At 53.0% G+C, this 21,551-nt stretch overlaps 1 protein-coding gene and 1 pseudogene across 4 annotated transcripts in view; one reads left to right on the top strand and one right to left on the bottom strand.

The window, feature by feature from the left end:
* LOC141157324 (ankyrin repeat domain-containing protein 54-like) overlaps window positions 1-21,551 on the top strand; it is a 436,436-nt gene that overhangs the window by 36,796 nt on the left and 378,089 nt on the right. The gene's annotated exons all lie outside the window — the stretch shown is intronic.
* LOC141156624 (eukaryotic translation initiation factor 3 subunit L-like) overlaps window positions 1-21,551 on the bottom strand; it is a 41,390-nt pseudogene that overhangs the window by 6,715 nt on the left and 13,124 nt on the right.

The following is a 21,551-nucleotide window of genomic DNA, read 5'->3' as shown; positions in this document are numbered from 1 at the left end:
CCGTCTACAAAACCCTCCTGGCAGCATCAGAGAAGGCAGCGGAGGAGGAGCGTGCAGAGCGGGCTGCGGAGCGGGCTGCGGAGCGGGCTGCGGAGCGTGAAGCTGCAGAGCGCCGGGAGGCTGCGGAGCGTGAAGCTGCAGAGCGCCGGGAGGCTGCGGAGCGTGAAGCTGCAGAGCGCCGGGAGGTTGCGGAGCGTGCAGAGCGAGCTGCGGAGCGCCAGCACCAACTGGACCTGGCCCAGCGGGGGCTTCCGCTAGAGCAACCAACCCATCAGGAGACCAAGTCGTCCAAAGTCCGAGCTGAGGACTTCCCTCTACTGGAGAAGGATGGGGACCTGGACTCCTTTCTGGTGGCATTTGAACGGACCTGTCTTCAGCACCATCTGGCCCGGGATCAGTGGGCCAGATACCTGACCCCCCGTTTGAGGGGTAAGTCCCTGGATGCCTTGGGGGACTTACCTGCCGGGGAGGTACAGAACTACGACTGCATCAAGCGGGCCCTGATCCGGCAGTACAACCTCACTCCCGAGTCGTACCGCCAGAAGTTCCGGAGCCTGCTGCGTGGCCCCAAGGACACCTGGACCGATCATATGCGGGCGCTGTTGAGAGCCGCAGAGCACTGGACCTCGGGTCTAGCGCTTACTACCCGCCAGGAGGTCCAGGAACTGTTCGTCACGGAGCAGTTCTTGTGGAACTGCCCAGAGGACCTCCGACAGTTCCTCCGGGACCGAAAACCAACAGGGGCTTCTGCTACAGCCGCCCTGGCAGACGAGTATGCCAATAACAGGGCGCCTGAGCTGAAGAAGTCTGCCAGCAGCACCTGGAGAGGGGGTAAGCCCAGTCATGCCCCTGTTTCCCCGGCCCCTAGAACACAAGGGGTGTATCCCCCTGTTGCCCTCTCCAGGCAAGGACCAGACGTAAGACGTTGTCATCTATGCAACAAACCAGGACACTTTAGGGCTGAGTGTCCCCAGCGCCAAAAGACCCCATCCCAGTCCCAGAGAGCGCCCAATGTTTTGTGTGTGGGAGGGGGTGGTGGTAGGTCCCTGGACAACATCCAACCCGTCACCATAGGCCGTTCTGCGGTCATGGGACTGCGGGACACGGGCGCTGAACGAACACTGGTACGGCCTGAGGTGGTGTCCCCCCAGGACTTGGTACCAGGAAAGACTCTTTCCGTCTCCGGGGTTGGAGGCGTGGAGCCGGCACTTCCCGTTGCCATGGTGTATTTGGACTGGGGTGCCGGAAGGGGGATGCGGGAGGTGGGAGTAACGCCAAATATTCCCGCAAATGTTTTATTAGGGACCGACTTGGGGCGTCTAGTATCGCAGTATGTACCCTCTGAACCCCCAAGTTCGGCCCCCCAAGAGTGTATTGATTTGTCTGCTGCTAATGCCAACCATGTTGTATGTAGTGTGTGTCCTGCTGAGGAGGAGGGAGTGAAACCTGAGGGTAACACCTGCACAGACACAACACAAACAGGGTTAGTGAAAGCAGGTGGGGAGTGTGGGGATGCCCGCAGAGGTGCTCAGCCGGCGTGCCGTGACCTCTTGTCCTCCGGTGAGGGAGGGGGCGGGCAGGATTCTGTAGAGGGAAGCTCAGGGATGGAGAGGGGGGCAGCTACCGGCAGTGTAGGGCTCCCAGGGGTATCCAGGCTGCTGAGTATAGGCCCACTGCAGGGGGAGGAACAGGCCATGGGGGGTGGGGGTGTCCCAAGAGAGGAGCCGCCAGGTAAGACCCCAGGGCAGGAGTTCCCCACATCCGAGATGTCCAAAGGCCTAGGAAGCCTGCCTGATCGGGCGGCTTGGTCAGAAACAGAGGGGAAGCGGGCACTACCCACGGTCACAGCGGTCATAGCCGCTGTCACCAGGAGTGGGAGCGCCGGAGCCCAAGGAGCCTTGCAGAGGTCCGACGGCTTCCCCACTTCTGACCAAGTGTCTGCCGGGTCAGACAGCGGCCAGGTGACATGCCCGGAGGGGCTGACGGAGGATGTGGCAGTTTCGTTGATTCTGGCCACATCAAGTCAGGAATTTCAGGCTGCGTTGGAAGCAGACGACAGCCTGAAAGCTCTCAAGGAACAGGCGGCACAGCCTCCCATGGAGTCAGACTGCGAGCGTGTGGTCTGGGACCAGGGACGGCTGTACCGGGTAACGGTCCAGCAGGGTTCACCGGAGGCGTGGCCCAGGGACCGACAGTTAGTGGTACCCTATCCGTTCAGGGCGGAATTGTTGCGGATCGCACACGAGATTCCGATGGCCGGACACCTAGGGATCGCTAAAACCAAGGCCAGGATAGCTCAGCATTTCTACTGGCCTGGGATGGGAGCCGCGGTGGGTGCCTACTGCCGTTCGTGTGACACCTGTCAGAGGGTGGGGAAGGCGGGGCCGCGCCCCAAAGCCCCACTGGTAACTCTGCCAATCATCGAAGAGCCTTTCTCGAGGGTCGCTGTGGATCTTATTGGACCTCTGTCCACTCCCAGCCACTCCGGGAAATGCTTCATACTCACGGTAGTGGACTATGCCACCCGGTACCCGGAAGCGGTAGCTTTGTCGTCCATTCGGGCCGACAAGGTGGCTACCGCCTTACTGGAGATCTTCTCCAGAGTGGGTTTCCCCCAAGAAATGCTCACCGACCGAGGGACCCAGTTCATGTCGCGGCTGATGGAGTCCCTCTGTAAGCAAATGCAGGTGCAACATCTGGTGGCCAGCCCCTATCACCCACAGACTAATGGCCTGTGTGAGCGGTTCAATGGCACCTTAAAGCAGATGCTTAAGATGTTGGTCGACTCCCACGGGAGAGACTGGGAGCGTTACCTCCCACACCTCCTATTTGCTTACCGGGAGGTTCCGCAGGCCTCAACGGGGTTCTCCCCCTTTGAGCTCCTGTACGGGCGACGGGTACGGGGCCCCCTGGCTCTGGTGAAGGAAGCATGGGAAGGGGATTTGGCCACCCCCGAGGTGTCGGTCATCGAGTATGTCGTGCGCCACCGGGACAGGATGATGGCCTTGGCAAAGCTGGTGCAGGACAATATGGCCCAGGCCCAGGCCGACCAGAAGCGGTGGTACGACCAGAATGCTTGTGAGAGGACCTACCAGGTGGGTCAAAAGGTGTGGGTACTGGTCCCCGTACCACAGAACAAGCTTCAGGCAGCCTGGGAAGGTCCCTACTTCGTGCACCAGAAACTCAATGCCGTCACCTATCTGGTCACCCTGGATCACGCCCGTGGAAGGAGGAAGGCCTTCCACGTGAACATGATGAAGGCTCATCATGAGCGGGAAGCGACTGCCCACCCAGTGTGCAACCTTCCCGAGGAAGGAGAGGTAGAAACCCTCCTGGATCTGCTCACCCAAGCCAAGGCGGGTGGGTCCATCGAGGATGTGGGGGTTGGCCACCAGCTCACGGAGGACCAACGGTCCCAGCTGGGGACCACCCTGCACCCCTTCCGGGGGCTGTTCAGCAGCCTGCCCGGAAGGACTGAGATGGCTGTCCACGACGTGGACACTGGCGATCACCCGCCGATCCGGCGTTCAGCATATCGGGTCTCTTTCGAGGTGCAGGGAAACATGCGCCAAGAGATAGACGAGATGCTGAAGCTGGGGGTGATCCAGGCATCCAGCAGCGCGTGGGCCTCGCCTGTAGTCCTCGTACCAAAGAAGGACCGAACTACACGGTTCTGCGTGGACTACCGGGGGCTCAACGCTGTAACGGCCACCGATGCGTTCCCCATACCACGCATCGATGACCTGCTCGATCGGATGGCCGGGGCTAAGTACCTGACCATCATGGATCTGAGCCGGGGGTACTGGCAGATTCCTCTGACCCCCGCGGCAAGGGAACGCTCTGCCTTTATCACCCCTTTTGGACTGTACGAGTCCACAGTGATGCCATTCGGCATGAAGAATGCCCCTGCCACTTTTCAGCGGATGGTCAATACGCTGCTTGAGGGACTTGAAGGGTACGCGGCTGCGTACTTGGACGATATTGCAGTCTTCAGTCCCACTTGGGAGGATCACCTAGAGCACCTGCGGCAGGTGCTCGGTCGGATCCACCGGGCAGGCTTGACCATCAAGCCGGAAAAGTGCCAGCTGGGCATGAGTGAGGTCCTCTACCTGGGTCACCGGGTAGGCGGGGGGGTTCTGAAGCCAGAACCGGGGAAAGTGGATGCCATCGCATCCTGGCCCACTCCTAGGACCAAAAAGCAGGTGATGTCCTTCTTGGGGACCGCCGGGTACTATAGGAGGTTCGTCCCACACTATAGCACCCTGGCCAAGCCCCTGACGGACCTCACCAAGAAGAAGCTGCCCGTCGCAGTCGACTGGACAGTCGCCTGCGAGACAGCTTTCGGGGCACTCAAGGCCGCCCTAAGTAGCTCCCCTGTACTGCAAGCTGCCGACTTCGACCGGCCGTTTGTGGTACAGACCGACGCCAGTGACTTTGGCCTCGGTGCTGTGCTAAGTCAGGTCAACACGACAGGCCAGGAACATCCTGTCTTGTACCTGAGCAGGAAGCTACTGCCCCGGGAGGTGGCTTACTCCACGGTGGAAAAAGAATGCCTGGCAATTGTATGGGCCCTGCAGCGTCTGCAGCCCTACTTGTACGGGAGCCATTTCACCGTGGAGACGGACCACAACCCCCTCAGCTGGTTACACACGGTCTCTGGGTCGAATGGCAGGTTGCTACGCTGGAGCCTCGCTCTCCAGCAGTACCACTTCTCCATTCGCCACAGAAGAGGCCGTGACCACGGTAACGCTGACGGGTTATCCCGGCAAGGGGAGGGTGCAGAAGGACGCACGGGGGAACACAGGAATGTGCTACCCCCTCGCGCCCTCGTATAGGGGGAGGTGTGATGAACCTGTAGCCGCCATCTTGGTAATGATAAATCATATCCAGGGATGGCCACACTTCAGCAGCCCCCACCCTTGGGACCTTCTGTTAAAACGTCAACTAGATAGTTTCCCCCCATCCAGGCTCCTGTAAGATAAGAAGCCTACTTAACACTTGAATGCTAGGAGCTTCAAAGACTTCGAGAGGAAACACAGCCAGCAGGGGGGGGTGCTTCGTCTATCTGTACCTGACCATTTGTCCCATAGGACTAGTTTCTTTGTCTGTCACAAGCATGGAGGCATAAGATATAGAAACATGAATAGTACACGCATGTTGCGTGGGATGGGCCAATAAAAAAATATCACGGCGTCCCGGAGCCATTGCGCACACAAGCCTCCGCGGTAGACGTTTGTACGTGCTCTGGAAGCCAAGATATAGCGCGGAGCCATTCCTGAGGACCGTATGGTATCATAATTGATATCAAAAGGTCGGTTACGGCGGCCCGAATCCATGGGAACCCCTGGGGGTATCATGAGACCATCCCAGAAGAAGTTATTGGGTTCCATAGAATTTGGGCTTCTGATCGAAGTTAGACCTGAGGGTGGAGACTGAGCCAGCTGACCTCACCAGCAGTGGGCGGGACGGGGCAGGTAAGATAGCAGGACAGACAAGAGACAAGTCAGTCTTGACCCAAGAGTGGGGTGCTGAACATCTGAGCACCAGCTGAGGCCACCAAGGGGAGGAGCAGTTTGACCATGCGGTGGTAGGCCTCAGCCTGTAACAAAGAACCGTGCCTGCGATCGCAGAATCCTCTCCCTGCGTCACAAGAACATCAAGAAACCGGTAACTGATATGCTGTGGTGATTCTGTGTGTTGTATTCCATTGTTGTATAGTTTAGCCTGACCTTATACCTGTGTATATTTAGTTGTATATCGTGTATCTAGTGTATTATTATAATCAATTACCTCAAGTAATTGTGGGCCTGCCTTTTATTCTGCATAACGAACGCACGTCCGTGTGAGCTCGGCTCAAGCCAAAAACGCTACCCAGGGTTGGTTCCTGACCCGATATAGGCCCATTCACGGACTGGGCGTATATCTAAAATAGGGACTGGTGGCAGCATACCAACTGGGGATTGGGGAAGGCTGGTAGTGACGGTCGGAGGTTCAGATATATATATTCCTGGCGCGGCCAAGGAAGATATATATACCGCCCTCACTACAGAGGGCCCCGATACCCAGTAGGTTACAGGACAGTCTCCCTAGCGAACGCTTATCCTAGGTGCAGTTCCTTGACTGACCTGAGGCTAAGAGGGCGCTAGCGAGTTGTGCTGTGTAGTGACGTTACGGTTTAGTGACGTTGAAGGGATAACACACTACCGTGTTCCCTGCGCTGGTTGCAGCTACCTGGCACTACTTTCTCTAGGTGCAGTACCTTGACTGACCTGAGAGGTAAGGGGGCGCCAGAGAGCTGCACCCACCGGCCGGCTTTCATCACAACTTCCTTACCCTTTCTGCATACGTAACATTTTGTCCCCATATTTCTCTCTCAGCTGAGTGTGAATACTCTCATCAATGCGCATGGGGTACATGGTGAGGGCGATGGCCAGCAGTGCATGCATCTGCTCATTCTGCTTGTTAATCTGTGCAGAAGGAATACAAGGTTTGTAAATCCAGCGATCATTTATAATGTGATAATAAAAATATAAGAGATGGCAGAACACATAAGGGGCTTACCATTTCATACTTGTATGTGGTTCTCTGGAACATACTCTTGGTTCTCTGGATATATAGCAAGATGTTAGCGAACACACGAATGGCATCCTGATATCTTCGCGTCATAAGGTAGGCAAAGCCAACATAATAGTACGTGGTCACCTGACACTCCGGCACTCGGGAGCACATACTCTGCAAGCAGAAGATCAGACATACACTATATTTCCAGAACAACTGAACAGTAGTAAGAAATTATTACATGGTTGAGAGTACAGATAACAGAAATCTAAGTTCGAGCAAGACCTGCAGTAGTTCTCTGATCCAGATGCCCCAAAAGTTCTTGGCAGCCATTAGAAGGGTTATCCATCCATTCTCCCATTGATGCGGTGAAGTAGTCCTGTGCCCTTAGCAGAGAAACACCCCCAAAACATAATGTTTCCACCTCCATGATTGACAGTGGGGACGGTGTTCTTTGGGTCATAGGCAGCATTTCTCTTCCTCCAAACACGGCGAGTTGAGTTAATGCCAAAGAGTTAAATTTTGGTCTCATCTGACCACAGCACCTTCTCCCAATAACTCACAGAATCATCCAGGTGTTCATTGGCAAACTTCAGACGGGCCTGCACATGTGCCTTCTTGAGCAGGGGGGACCTTGTGGGCACTGCAGGATTTTAAACCTTTAAGGCGTAATGTGTTACCATGGGTTTCTTGGTGACTGTGGTCCCAGCTGCCTTGAGATCATTAACAACTTCCCCCCCGTGTAGTTTTAGACTGATCTCTCATCTTCCTCATGATCAAGGATACCCCACGAGGTGAGATTTTGCATGGTGCCCCAGATCAATGTCGATTGACAGTCATTTTGTATTTCTTCCATTTTCTTACTATTGCACCAACAGTTGTCTCCTTCTCACCCAGCATCTTACTTATGGTTTTGTAGCCCATTCCAGCTTTGTGCAGGTCTATGATCTCGTCTATGATCGAAGATACTTCCACATTCATAGGTAACAACTGGTTTGGTGCCAAACCAGACTTCTGCTTTACCATCGCAGCAACCAATAGTTGTAAGTGCTTATTAATAGTAATGGTAGATGATACCTTCTTATTGAGCTCAATGTTTTCCAACACTTTAATAGCCTGATAATAATCTCCAAGAAGCGAATGCAGACGAAGCAGTCCAACCAAGCTGAAGTATCCAAGCATCTTGTATAGGGAATGTCTGTCGTATTCTCCAGCTACACTTTCAGGGTCACCTGGGGAAGAGAGAAAGAGGATTTATAAAAAGAAACTAAAACTATGCTATGTATTGCATAAGTAACTATGTACTACAGCAGACCATCAAATACTGCTAGTTAGTGGGGCTTAAAAGTGAGTTAACAATGGGACATTCATTACACTGATATTTCTCCTCTATGGAAGAACGTCAACCGAGTGCAGAGAGCCATCTGACATATTTAGATCCACTGAAGAGCAATTAAGCAAAAGTAAATGAGTACTTCTAATCAGGGCTGTGCAGTCGGAGTCATGGAGTCGGTGTTCATTTTGGTGGAGTCGGAAAAAAATGGACCGACTCAGACTCCTAAACTATATAATAAATTGGGTACAGTAGTTCAATGCGGTTTGTGGGGAATATTTTTTCATAAGGATTTGGGAAAGTTATGAAATGTCCTATAAATGTCTGACCTATTCCTGATCTAAGGGTCTAGACTTTTAGCTGAGATGAATGTGACTCGCCCTCTGGGCCGTGGGGCACTCGGATCCGGGCAATAGGGGAACGATGGCAGTAGTAGTGGCAACCCGGTTCCGTGGCTCAGGGTGGTCAGGCCAGTGGTAGTCCGTTATGTACTGATGATTATGTCCGACTACGCCACCCGTGGATTTGCGGTCATTAGGAACCGCCGCTGCAAGGCAGACCGCTGGGGCTGATGATGTACGCAGCTGGGATGGTGTGACTCCCCACGGGAAGAGTGCGGCCCCAGGGCAGTGTAGTGGATGTTGGGAGTGATGGTAGTGAGAGTCCCAGTGCTGATAGTGCTGGAGGAGCAAGGAGCACGCAGACAACAGGTTGCAGTCCAGGGTATTTACTAGAACAGGTAAATTGACCCACAAACAGTCCCAGCTAGGAGGGGACCTGGATGTCTGAGAGCAACGGGGAAATTGGCCCTGGTCAGGGTGAGGGTGTAGGCCTACCGTGCTTTCTGTGCTCCTTCTGGCTATCTCCTCGTTATAGGGTAACAGCCCACGTTTCCGAGCTTTCCGTGTATTCTCGCCTGTATGGCCTGCGACGTGGGTTCCTTTCTGCTCCCAGCCTTGTACGGCTTTGCTGGTCCCTTCTGTTGTGGCAGGGCCTCCAGGCTTCTTAGGCCAAGGAATTTACAGTCCCCTGCAAACTGGTTATCTGCTGGGGGATGTGGAATCTTCCCAGCCTCAGACACCAAAGTCTGGTAAATTAAGTCCGTTATCTGCCAAGACAGGCTCTCTTCGCCTCTTGTCTCTGGCTTGTGGCTCTCCTCCTGCCACACTTCCTCTTAGGTGCAATACAACTTTCTGTCCCTGCTCTGCTCTGGGACACGTCTCAGTGCTGAGACAGGCCATCTAGTTCTCTCTAACCCTGCCCCCAGCACCAGCTTTTATAGGGGCAGCCTGCTCCCCCTACTGGCCTGAGACAGTAGGTACTGCATGCTAATGTTCCCCTGACTAGAGAACCTCCCCCTTGCTCTCAGACACAGCTTTATTATATTTTGTGGCATCCAGGCCAGGGTGACACATTCCCCCCTAGTGAAATTTAGTACTCCGGGACTAAACAGTAAACAAAGACAATATTCATGACCATAAAACATTAACAGACAGACGACGCACAGCTTGAGTTCTTAAGGTCACAGTGTGGTCTGTGACCGGGTGTCCATATCACCAATACAACGGGGAGCCTTAACCAGGTGGGGATCTGTCCTACCCCAAGTCCTTCACAGTCTTAGTTCATTCCTTGGTCAGGCTCCGAACGCAGTCCATACAAGGTCCCGGTTATAAAAAGTCCATAACCTTTGAGTCCTTACGGTAGCTGCAAGAAACTGAAACATAGAATTACCAAACATGCATGTAACTTTGCAAACAATTCAACATTTGGCAACAGGGTTATTTACAATCTTAGCGCGCTCTATATTTTCCAGCGAGCGGGTATCTGCCCTTTTGTGCTCCTGGTTGACCTACGTAGCCCACTGTCTGGTGGTGGACCAACCTGGCTTTCCCCACTAGCGTTAGGGGTACAGCTACCAGCTGGGTGTACAGGTAGGGCATGCAGCTGTCTGCGGGTCCTTTGGCTTACCGCAGGCATGGCAGGCTCACTGTCAGCAGAGGGTTGACTCTCCTGGGCTGCTGGTACAGGCTCTTCTGCCTCTGGAACTGCTTGCTCCTCTTCACCTTCCGGCTCTGGTGTTGGTTGTTGCTGTGCCGGTTGCAGGAAATGCAGGACAGGTACCACTATGGCATCATTTATGCGAGTCCAGGACTGAGGGAACTCTCCGAGAACGGTGCTGATCATTTCTTCCTTGTCCTCTGCGGGATTAAGGTCACTCTGATCCTCTTCTGCACTACGGAGTTGCTCGGCGCATCTTTTGAGGTGGTCTCTGGAGACGGTGCTAGTGGTTTCTCCTCCGTCCTTGGTGATCACGCACACCTTCGGGTTGTCGTAATCAGACTGCAGTACGGTGTAGGGTTCCCTTTCCCACTGGTCGTCCAACTTATGTAGCCTTCTTTTTCGCTTTAGGACTTGCTCACCAGGTTCTAGGGGACCAGCAGGGGCGTGTTGATTGAAGAGTTTTTCTTGCCTCTCTCTCACCTGTGCCAGGCTCTTCTCCACACTCTCCTGTACCTTCTTGTACTGCAGTTGCCTTTCCGTATCCCAGTCCGCATCCGGGGAGGTGTCCTCAGGTATTAGGACTCCCTGTCACGGGTGTGTCGCCACGAAGATCGTCACGATTACACAGCCTGACTTCTCGCAGCTGACTTTTTGGTGCTTTGTGTTTTCGGCAGTGAGGGAGTTAATTCTCTTTCTCTCTGTGCTAGACGAGGTCCAGCCTCGCCCAGCTGCAATCAATGCTGCTGTAGTGAGTCTCCTTCAAATGCCTGCTGGTCTGTTTGGGAAGTGTTGGTGAAAGCTTTTCATACAGACTTACAGAGCGGATCGTGGTATTTGGAGTTTCTGAGATAAGTGTATTTGGAGTTTATTTTCCCTTCCTCGCTTTATCATTTATCTCCTTTCCCGTTGGTGTTCCCTCTGTTGTAGTAGTGTAGTCTTTGTATGCAAGGTGGTTTTGGTTTTTCCCTTGTACTGTCTCGTTCGTCTAAGTACTGTGTGTGGGCATATTATTACTTGTCCTCTTTTGTTGTGATCGGGGTCCTTCTCAGGACTAGATTACTTAGGTGCAGGGATCCTCAGGAGGTAGGGGTTACGCTGGCGGCCTGGACCTCTGTACCTTTAACAGTACCTCCAGGTTGAGGGATTAGTCAGGGCCCCAGCTTAGGGTCAGCTTAGGCCCCTACCTCCAGTATACAGAGACAGTGTGACATTTTCACCGACCCACTTAGTTTTTCTCCAGCTACCATGGATCCAGTAGCCGGTCTAGCTCGGCAGTTGCAGAGTTTGTCCATGGAGCTGGCGGACGTTAGGTCCAAGGTTTTGCATCCTCTGGAGCAAGCCGGACCAGAACCTAAAGTAGCTCTCCCTGACAGGTTCACTGGGGGGCGGGACAAGTTTTTTGTTTTCCGGGAGGCATGCAAATTGTACTTTCGGCTGCGGCCTCGGTCATCGGGGAGTGAAGAACAAAGGGTGGGAATTGTCATCTCGCTCCTACAAGGGGACCCACAATCTTGGGCGTTCTCTCTTCCCCCGGGCTCCCCGGCTCTCCAGTCAGTGGATAGGTTTTTCGCTGCTCTGGGACTCGTATATGATGACCCAGATCGGATCTCCCTTGCTGAGTCTAAGTTACGTAGGATCCAGCAGGGAGATCGTCCGGCGGAGGAATTCTGTTCGGAGTTCCGTAGGTGGGCCACGGACACCCAGTGGAATGACCCGGCTCTTAGGAGCCAGTTTTGTCAAGGTTTATCCGACAAATTACAGGATGTGTTGGCACAGTATGACTCTCCCGCGTCACTGGAAGCCGCTATGGCCCTGGCTATTCGTGTTGACAGACGGCTTCGGGAGAGGTGCGGGATAACTCGACCCCCTGTGATGACTCCACCTCCTACAAGGTCCCCTCATATGGTGGTTCCCCTGGTCAGTCCAGAGGAGCCTATGCAATTAGGAGGGACATCATTTCGGGGGAGGGGACCGGTGGTGCGCCATAAGACAGGAAGGTGTTTCTTCTGCGGGAAAAAGGGACATTTTATTGGGGGGTGTCCATCCCGTCCCTTGCAGAGTGAAGAGTCGTCGGAAAACTGTTGATCCCAGGTTGTGTGGTGGACGGCAATCTGGGAGTAGGTATTTCGTCCCTAGGTTCGTCTCAGTTTCTCGTACCGGCGGAGGTGGTGGTGGGTACGAGAACTGAGAGGATATCTGTTCTTCTGGATAGTGGGGCCGGGGCTAATCTGGTTGATGCTCGGTTTGCCCGGGTTCAAGGTATGCGATTGAGTGAGTTGGCTAAACCCATCCCCATATTCTCGATCGATGCCAGGCCTCTCGGTCAGGGAAGTTTTTTGCAAGCTGTGCATGACGTAAAACTTCAAGTGGGGGCGATACATAAAGAACTGTTGTCTTGCTACGTGTTGGAGGGTCTTCCCACTCCTATAGTGTTGGGCCTTCCTTGGTTAACTAAGCATAACCCGGTTATTAATTGGCAAACCAGAGAGATAAGCCAATGGAGTAAATTCTGTAATAAAAACTGCATGAACACGGTCATCGGTGCGGTTACTCCTTGGGTCTTACCTCCATTTCTGGCGGACTTTGAGGATGTATTCTCGGAGAAAGGGTGTCAGGAACTACCTCCTCATCGCGAGTATGACTGTTCTGTAAAACTGCTCCCTGAGGCCAAGTTACCTAAAGCTAGGTTGTATAACCTTTCTGGTCCTGAGAGGCAGGCCATGAAGGATTATATTTCAGAAAGTCTGGCTAAGGGGCATATTAGACCTTCATCTTCACCGGTGGCTGCGGGGTTCTTCTTTGTTAAGAAGAAAGATGGAGGCCTACGCCCTTGCCTGGATTTCCGTGAACTTAATCGGATTACGGTCCGAGATCCGTATCCACTCCCACTTATTCCCGATCTCTTTAATCAGATCGTGGGCGCCAAATGGTTCTCTAAGTTGGATCTCAGGGGGGCGTACAATCTGATTAGGATGAAGGAGGGGGATGAGTGGAAGACGGCGTTTAACACTCCGGAGGGGCATTATGAGAACCTTGTCATGCCATTCGGTCTGACTAATGCCCCGGCGGTGTTCCAACACTTTGTTAATGACATTTTTCGCCGCCTGGTGGGACAGTTTGTTGTCATATATCTGGATGATATCTTAATTTACTCGCCGGATCTGGTGTCTCATCAGGAGCACGTTAGGCAGGTGTTACAGATCTTGCGGGATAATAAACTGTATGCCAAATGGGAAAAGTGTGTGTTCGCCGTACAGGAACTCCAGTTTTTAGGCTTCCTGGTTTCAGCGTCCGGTTTTCGTATGGACCCTGGGAAAGTGCGGGCAGTTCTTGAGTGGGATCGGCCAGAGAATCTTAAGGCACTACAACGTTTCCTGGGGTTTGCTAATTATTACCGGAAGTTCATTCGTAATTTCTCGTCCATGGTTAAGCCTCTCACAGACATGACTAAAAAGGGGACGGATTTTTCTAGGTGGTCTGACAAGGCTTGTCAAGCATTCTCCTGCTTGAAAAAATGTTTTGCCTCGGCACCCATACTCATTCAACCTGATGCGTCACAGCCATTCATTGTAGAGGTAGACGCTTCCGAGGTAGGGGTGGGAGCAGTATTGTCACAAGGTTCGTCCCCTGGTAAGTGGCATCCGTGCGCCTTTTTCTCTAAAAAATTGTCGTCCGCTGAGAGGAATTACGATGTCGGCAATAGGGAACTCTTAGCCATTAAGTTAGCTTTTGAGGAGTGGCGCCATTTTTTGGAGGGGGCAGTCCATCCGGTCACCGTCATCACCGATCACAAGAACCTGCTATATCTGGAGTCCGCGAAACGTCTGAATCCCAGACAAGCTAGGTGGTCATTGTTTTTTACCAGGTTTAATTTTGTCGTTACATATCGTCCTGGGTCAAAAAATGTAAAGGCGGATGCCTTATCTCGTAGTTTCCCTGGGGCCGGGAATACGGACGACCCGATTCCTATCCTTCAGGAGGGGGTGGTGGTTTCGGCAGTATGCTCTGAGCTGGAGGAGGAGGTATTGGAGGCTCAGGGGGACGCCCCTGTTGGACCTCCGGGGAGACTGTTTGTTCCAGATCAGTTGCGACAAAAGGTGATCGAGGCACACCATAACTCAGTTTTGGCAGGACACCCGGGGAGTAAAGCAACTGTGGATCTTCTCTCGCGTCGGTTTTGGTGGCCTAACTTACATAAGGAGGTGGTAACTTTTGTCGCGTCCTGTGGGGTTTGTGCGCGCTCTAAGACCTCACATACCCGTCCGTCTGGGGCCCTCTTACCTTTGAAGATCCCGGAGCGTCCTTGGACTCATCTGTCTATGGACTTTATTACGGACCTCCCTCCGTCTTCGGGTAAAACGGTCATACTCGTTGTAGTGGACAGGTTCAGCAAGATGGCACATTTTATCGCTCTTCCGGCTCTCCCTAATGCTAAAACTCTTGCGCAGGTGTTCATTGGGGAGATTGTGAGGCTTCACGGGGTACCCTCCGATGTGGTGTCTGATCGGGGGTCTCAGTTTGTGTCCAAGTTCTGGAAGGCGTTTTGTGCACGGCGGGGGATGCATTTGTCATTCTCATCGGCTTTTCACCCTCAGACCAACGGTCAGACGGAACGTATGAACCAGAGCTTGGAGACATATCTCCGGTGTTTTGTGTCAGAGAACCAGGAGGACTGGGCTTCTTTCTTACCTCTGGCAGAGTTTGCTCTCAATAATAGGCGGAGCGAGTCCACTGGTAAGTCCCCGTTTTTTGGGGCATATGGTTTTCACCCCCAGTTTTGTACTTTCAGTAGGGGGGGCTCTTCGGGGGTTCCTGAGGAGGAACGATTTTCCTCATCACTCGCTTCAGTATGGAGAGGGGTGCTGAAGAATCTGAATACTATGGGGAACCGATACAAACGTATGGCTGATAGGAGGAGAGTGTCTGGTCCGGACCTAAGTGTGAACGATCGGGTATGGTTGTCTACCAGGAATATTAAACTTAAGGTTCCCTCCTGGAAACTGGGTCCCAGGTTCATCGGGCCGTACAGAATCAGTTCTATTATTAATCCGGTGGCATTCCGTCTTGACCTCCCCCCTACGTTTAAAATTCACAACGTGTTCCACAGATCGTTGCTTAAGAGGTATGTGGCGCCGGTGGTACCGTCACCTTTACCTCCCCCTCCAGTGGTGGTCAATGGTAACTTGGAGTTCCAGGTATCAAGGGTCATCGATTCACGTTTTAATCGCCGGTCCCTTCAGTACCTGGTTCATTGGAAAGGGTATGGTCCTGAGGAGAGGATGTGGGTTCCTGCGTCGGATATTAACGCAGACCGATTAGTTCGGGCCTTCCACACGACTCACCCGGATAAACCTGGCCCTGAGGGTCCGGAGGCCCCTCGTAGAAGGGGGGGTACTGTCACGGGTGTGTCGCCACGAAGATCGTCACGATTACACAGCCTGACTTCTCGCAGCTGACTTTTTGGTGCTTTGTGTTTTCGGCAGTGAGGGAGTTAATTCTCTTTCTCTCTGTGCTAGACGAGGTCCAGCCTCGCCCAGCTGCAATCAATGCTGCTGTAGTGAGTCTCCTTCAAATGCCTGCTGGTCTGTTTGGGAAGTGTCGGTGAAAGCTTTTCATACAGACTTACAGAGCGGATCGTGGTATTTGGAGTTTCTGAGATAAGTGTATTTGGAGTTTATTTTCCCTTCCTCGCTTTATCATTTATCTCCTTTCCCGTTGGTGTTCCCTCTGTTGTAGTAGTGTAGTCTTTGTATGCAAGGTGGTTTTGGTTTTTCCCTTGTACTGTCTCGTTCGTCTAAGTACTGTGTGTGGGCATATTATTACTTGTCCTCTTTTGTTGTGATCAGGGTCCTTCTCAGGACTAGATTACTTAGGTGCAGGGATCCTCAGGAGGTAGGGGTTACGCTGGCGGCCTGGACCTCTGTACCTTTAACAGTACCTCCAGGTTGAGGGATTAGTCAGGGCCCCAGCTTAGGGTCAGCTTAGGCCCCTACCTCCAGTATACAGAGACAGTGTGACACTCCCATCTCCAGGTCTACGGGCAGCTTACCTGGTCTGGCTCGCATCAGGTAAGCCGGGGTGCCGTTTGTAGCATTCACCGGGATATTGTTGTATAGGTCTATCAGGTCCGGCAGTTTTTCTGGCCACAGGCTGCGTTCCTCCAGGGGCAACGTCTTCAGGAGATCAATGACTATATTGTTCATCTTCTCACACATCCCGTTGGTTTGGGGGTGGTAAGGCGTTGTACGAATCTTCTTACAGCCATAGAGGTTGCAGAACTCCTGGAAGATTTCAGCCTCGAACGCTGGACCCTGGTCTGTCAGGACCTGTTCCGGATACCCGTGTGGACAGCAGAAATATTGCTGGAAGGCTCTGGCCGCTGTTTGGGCTGTCAAGTCCTTTACCGGGACCACCACTAGAAAACGGGAATAGTGGTCCACGATTGTCAGGGCGTAGATGTACCCTGACCGGCTTGGAGCCAACTTGACGTGGTCTAGAGCTACCAGCTCAAGAGGCTGCGTGGTGACGATGGGCCTCAAGGGTGTCTTCTGGCTGATGCGGTCCTTCCTCCTCAGGTGACAAGGGCCACAGTCTCTGCACCACTTTTCTACAGCTCCTCTCATGCCGACCCAAAAGAACCTTCCTCTTAGCAGGAACTCCAGTTTCTTCCAACCGAAGTGTCCCGCTCTGTCATGGTAAGCCCCCAGGACCATAGCTGCATCCCGCCTTGGGAACATGACTTGCCAGGTCAGCTCGTGCGTCCGGTGGTTGACAATCCTTCTGCACAACTTGCCTTCGTAGAGGAACAGCTTGCTCTTCTCCTTCCATAGCTGCTTGGCTTCCTCTGGGGCATCCGGATCTAAGCGGGCGTCTTCCCGGGTCAGCAGATCTTTCACCAGGCGGACTGTAGGGTCACTATCTTGGGTCTCGGCCCAGCTGTGGTGAGGTAGCGGATTGATCATCACGGTTGTTAGATCCTCCTCCTTCACGCGGTGGGAGTATTGAGCGGCTCCATACCGGTGAAACGCGGGGAGTTCTACCTCCTCCAGCTCTTCTGGGTTTTCGTCACGTTCAGGTAAGTGAGGCATCCTCGATAGGACGTCCGCATTCGCATTGGTTTTGCCTGCCCGGTACTTGATCACGAAGTCATAGTTGAAGAGACGGGCCATCCACCGCTGTTCCAGGGCACCCAGTCTTGCATTGTCCAGGTGTGTCAACAGGTTGTTGTCCGTGTACACGGTGAACTTTGCGGAGGCCAGATAATGCTTGAAGCATTCTGTCACGGCCCACACCACCGCCAAGAATTCTAGCTTGAAGGAGCTGTAATTCTCCGGGTTCCGCTCGGTGGGTCTCAGCTTCCGGCTGGCGTACGCGATCACCCTTTCTCTGCCCTGTTGGTTTTGGGACAGTACGGCTCCCAGTCCCACATTACTGGCGTCCGTGTGGAGAATAAAAGGCTGACCATAATCAGGGTAGGCCAGGATCTCATCCCCCGTGAGGGCCATCTTCAACTGGCGGACGGACTCCTCTTCCGGTTTATCCCACTTGAAGGGTGGCTTTTGAGCTCTGGACTTAGACTGTCCAATCAGGAGGTCCTGCATAGGAGCTGCCATCTTAGTGAACCTGGGGATGAACCTTCGGTAGTAGCCTACCAACCCGAGGAACTGTCTCACCTCTTTGATGTTCGAGGGGCTTGGCCAGCTCTTGATTGCCGTGACCTTGTCAGGGTCGGGGGCTACTCCTTCCGCACTTACCACGTGCCCTAGGTACTGGACCCTTGGTTTCAGCAGGTGACACTTCGATGGTTTCACCTTCAGGCCGTAGCCTGCCAGGGCTTCGAACACCTCGGCCAGGTGCTTTAGATGGTCCTCTTAGGTCTTCGAATAGACGATCACGTCGTCCAGGTAAAGGAGGACCGTCTCGAAGTTTCGGTGCCCTAGACAGCATTCCATCAGCCTCTGGAAGGTCCCTGGTGCGTTGCAGAGCCCGAAAGGCATACAGTTGAACTCGCTCAGTCCCATCGGGGTGGTGAAGGCGGTCTTCTCCTTGTCAGCCTCTGCCACAGGAACCTGCCAGTACCCGCTAGTAAGGTCCAAAGTAGAAAAGAAGTTGGCTGATTTTAGTGCGGCTAAAGACTCCTCTATTCTAGGCAGCGGATATGCGTCTTTGTGGGTGATACGGTTGATTTGTCTATAGTCCACGCACATTCTCATGGTGCCGTCTTTCTTTTTTACCAGAACCAAGGGGGCTGCCCAGGGGCTACAACTATCTCAAATGACCCCAGCTTCTTTCATTTCCCTCAGCATGCCCTTTGCGTTCTGGTAATGTGCAGGGGGTACAGGTCTGTGTCTTTCTTTTATCGGTGGGTTTCTCCCTGTGGGGATGTGGTGTTCTATCCCTTTTACTCTGCCGAAATCTAGCGGGTGCTTACTAAAGACTCTCTCGTACTCCTGTACCACCCGGTAGACTCCTTGTTTTTGGTGCAGGGGAGAGGAGTCAGCACCCACATGGAGTTTCTGGCACCAGTCCTCCTTTTGTTTCTGGGAGCCATTACCCTCCGCCTGTGAAGATGGAGGCAAGGGTTCCATGGCCCTGAAAGCTTTGTGTTCGACAACAAACAGTTTGGCGAGTGTAGCGTACCTGGGTAAGTGTACTTCCCTCTCCCCAATGTTGAGGATGCGGACGGGCACCCTCCCATGACGGACATCAGCCACCCCCCGGGCTGTCAAAATGGTGGGCCTGCTGTCTGAGTACACGGGTTCTACCATGGCTTGGTAGTCTCTACCTCTCAACCCGATTGCAGTCCGACACCAGATCATCATTTCACTTTTGGGAGGCATGGAAATGGGGAATGGGTCACTCAGTCTTCCGCTACCGATCTCACCACCAGACAGTTCTACCTGCTGCCGTCTCATCAGGGCTTTTATCTGCTTGTTGAGGACTCTCTGTTGGCTGGAACTAGCATTCACCGCCATCTGTTATAGAATTACAATTACTTCTGAAAGACAATTTTCGATCACGTTAGTACCCACAGTTATTTTAGGGTGACTTTCACGATGGTCAATGTCCACATTAATCACTCCCTGTGCCGGTAATTCAACTTTACCAATTTTAATGGTCATCTCCTTGAACCCCATCTGCGGCACGGGTAAGCCATTACTGGCGATGATGCTCAAGTTACTGTCTGGATACCGTGTGATATCAGCATCAGTCCAATACTGCTTAAAAAGTACATAAGGGATAGTGGTTACTTGCGACCCAGTATCCAGCAAGGCGCTCATGGGGATACCGTCCAGCACCACGGGTAAAACCGGGCGCCCCCCAACGTACTTATCACGCCAATTATAAGGGCCTGGTGATCTTGTGCCTGGGGGTTGGCCCTCTGCCCCAGGTTGGACCCGTTTAAATTACAGTACCTGGAAATGTGTCCGGGCTGGTTGCATCGACGGCAAATGGGCTGTCCATCCTCTGCGTAGCGGTCTGTGGGCCTCCCTCGGAACGACGGGATCCTCCTCTGTCGACGCCACGGGACATCCTCCGGACTTGAAGCCAGCTCGATGGGTCTTGACGGGTCCACTTGCAACGCCTGGACGGTCCTGGTCAACGCCGCGACGCTCCTGGTCAGCTCCTGGACTTGGTGGTGCAGGTCTTTCGATGGGGCTTGGTTCAGGGCCTGTGCATCAGCCCCCACGGGGTCCATAGAGGAGGGCGCCGCCTCCTGGTGGTAGGGGAGAGCAGGGCGCCGGGGGTTTATAGCGCCACTGGTTGCAGGTTCACGGAGCACCCTTATGGCCCTGTCCTTAAATTGGGCAAAGGTCAGATCAGGGTTCTGAAAGAACATGAGGCGCAGTTGGGCCCTGTGGGCGTTAGACAGCAGACCTTCTATGAATTGTTCCGTTAGCAGCTTATCCGTTTCCTGCACGCTGCCAGGGTCAGTTTGTTGGATGGCCCTCAGGGCTTCCTGCAAATTTAGGGCATAGTCTCTGATGCTGTCCTGTGCCCGCTGCTTACATCCATAGAACCTCATTTTAATTTCAGCGGAGGTACGTGTGTCAAAGGTACACCGCAGGCGGGCCAGAATACCCTTCACGGTTCTTTTCTCCTCAGTGGGCCATGATTTTACCTCCCTCTGGGCTGCGCCAGTTAACTGCCCTGTTAATATGCTGACCTTCTGTTCCTCTGTCAGGGGGTAGACTTGGAACAAACTGTACAGTCTTTCCTTAAAGTCAGGTAGGACATGGGGCTCCCCTGAGTACTTGGGCAGCCAGGCCGCTCCAGGGATGTAGGGCAGGGAAAAGGGCATCACCGCTGCTGCAGCTGCGTTGGTGGTAGTGGGCGCCTCTGTATCCGACATCTTCCTCCCCCCTAGTTAAGCGTGGCCTACCAAAGTCTGGTAAATTAAGTCCGTTATCTGCCAAGACAGGCTCTCTTCGCCTCTTGTCTCTGGCTTGTGGCTCTCCTCCTGCCACACTTCCTCTTAGGTGCAATACAACTTTCTTTCCCTGCTCTGCTCCGGGACACGTCTCAGTGCTGAGACAGGCCATCCAGTTCTCTCTAACCCTGCCCCCAGCACAAGCTTTTATAGGGGCAGCCTGCTCCCCCTACTGGCCTGAGACAGGAGGTACTGCATGCTAATGTTCCCCTGACTAGAGAACCTCCCCCTTGCTCTCAGACACAGCTTTATTACATTTTGTGGCATCCAGGCCAGGGTGACACAAATGTGTGCTGCTGTAAATTTATCACTTAAACATGAGCCATGTATGAGGGAGTCGGAATCGTGGAGTCGGTGTCATGGAAATTCAGGAGTCGGAGCTTTGGCTTACCAACTCCACAGCCCTGCTTCTAATTACTAAATATTTGTAGAGATCTAGCAGACACTGCACAGAAAGAATTAAAGGTTTCCTAGAATAAATAGGCAGGTACCTCACTTAAATTATCAAGACTTGGAGTGCAACTGTGCAGTCACTACGTGACTGCAGATTTGTGAATCTGCAGAGTGCGCGCTGGATTCTGGTGCACGAAGCGTGCGGGCTTGTGAATGCAATTTGCATAATATGGTCACGTACCGACTAGATGTGTGTGGCCTGGCTTAATTCAAGTCAATTAAGGGAGGCCGGACATGTGTAGTTGGAATGTGGCTGGAAATATGCAAATTGCATACTTGCATTCACAAGCCCGCTGTAGATCCTGACAGTGGGCACTGAGAGGATTCACAAGTCTGCAGTCACATAGAATGGCTGCAAAATTGAGCACCGAGCCTGGACATCACCATTGATAAAAATAAACAACTGTCAGTGGCATAAAAACCCAGACAGATTCTGTGTCGAGAACATGACAGGAACATGAGCCAAAGACACCAAGCATCAAGTACAGCTCTATCCCTCACCTCCACTGGTGTAAATCTCCAGCTGCCGGTTAATGTTGGATTTATCCACTAGAGAATGTAACACATTAAGGACGCTGTGAACGTTTCAGTTCTTGGGGATGGAACGCAGGAATTCAATTTCTTCCTCTGATTTCTTTGCGGTCTTACATCGATACTGGCTGAATGACTGAAACTGCATAGTGCAGAAATAGACAGATTTAACCAAGAGTGAAAATATTAGGTCTGCATGTTCAAAGAGAGACGCGTGAGAGAGCGCAGCGGGAGAAAGTCTAC

Source organism: Phyllobates terribilis, unplaced genomic scaffold (genome assembly GCF_046119375.1).
Source record: "Phyllobates terribilis strain yellow unplaced genomic scaffold, ASM4611937v1 Scaffold_8__6_contigs__length_399053987, whole genome shotgun sequence".
Classification (NCBI taxonomy): Eukaryota; Metazoa; Chordata; class Amphibia; order Anura; family Dendrobatidae; genus Phyllobates; species Phyllobates terribilis.
This window is presented reverse-complemented; position numbering and strand designations above follow the sequence as displayed.